Source organism: Otolemur garnettii, unplaced genomic scaffold (genome assembly GCF_000181295.1).
Source record: "Otolemur garnettii isolate 467f Iridium unplaced genomic scaffold, OtoGar3 scaffold00012, whole genome shotgun sequence".
Taxonomy (NCBI): Eukaryota; Metazoa; Chordata; class Mammalia; order Primates; family Galagidae; genus Otolemur; species Otolemur garnettii.
Window position 1 is genome coordinate 23,445,577 of NW_003852407.1, and position 1,404 is coordinate 23,446,980.

The following is a 1,404-nucleotide window of genomic DNA, read 5'->3' on the forward strand; positions in this document are numbered from 1 at the left end:
TGTTTCCTAAGTGGTAATTCTCCAGGGAACCAAGCACAGCTACAAAGAGAAAGGATACGCACCTGCTACAGACATACTCAAGGCAAAAGAACTTTGCATCATAGTTCCAACTTCAATTTACTTCAAGAAAGAAATTCGCTTTTGATATAGAAATAAAGATGGCTGCAAATCTGAATTAATAACTGTTTCATCCATCCATCCATTCATTTATTCCTCACTTACTCTCTATTGAACAAGTGCTATATTGAAGACTTTTAGGCAGGTGTTGTGGGAATACAAAAATGTAAAAGATGAAGTGCCTATCCTCATGGAGTTTACATAGTTAGCAACCTGGGGATGAAAGAGAGTATTTGGGAAATCGAGGATTCCCTAGAACAGGCCATTGCAGTATTTGGGTATGTGAAGGCTAAACTGGGGATCCACAGAAATGAGTTACTGTAATACCTACTATCTCATTACAGACCCTGGAGATTCTATGGAACTGTTTGCAGATTGAAGGTGGGGTATTGAGATAGGTGTATTTCATCCAGTTCCAAAGTTTGGTGGTATTTTGTTTTCTGAAGTGGGAGACATGATTCCTAATATACCTTCAGCTTTTCATCACCTCATATTTGGAAGAAAGGTAAATTATGTTGGAAAGATTTGGTATTTTTCTATTTTGATATGTAACCTATAAAAAAATCAATGCCATATCTAATTAAGAAAGAATTCAGTATAAATAACTAGTGCTCAATCACAGCAGTGAAATGAAGCCCATAGCAGTCTCATACAGTGCCTTTTATATTTCCTCTCACTTTTTCTTTCATAACTAATAATTAGTAAAGAGTCTCCTGCTAAATTATGTAGACATTCTTTGTATGACCCTCTCTACTATGGATGTGAGTGTGGAAGAGGCTAATTTTATTGCAAGACAAAGTAGAAGGATACTAACAAAATAACAAAAATTACTTTAGGCTGGAGAAATGAAGTGAAAGTAAAAACAAGAGGATGAATAATTGTCTGTAGATATGATCAAAATCATCAAAATCAGGGCACCTGACAAGAAGAACATTCAGGGACTTTAAGGAGAGAAACATACACCCGGTCTAGTTGGGAGCTAGTGAGGAACGTGGGCTCAAACCCTAGACTTTGATCGGAAAGAAATAAATATATAATTCATACTACCAGTTCTGAGGATGAATTCTGACAACACAATTTGTATATTAAATTATTCTAAACTGACTGTTGGGATTAAACTAACTCTATTTGTCTATTTGCATTTAGCTTGTATGTATAAAGAATATTTAAAACTCCTGAGACCAGAACAAAATTTTAAAAAAGAAATAATAACAAATATAATGAAAGAAAAATATTTCTGAGTAAAAGAGACACAAATATGCACATTAAAAATGCTTGTATTATAGC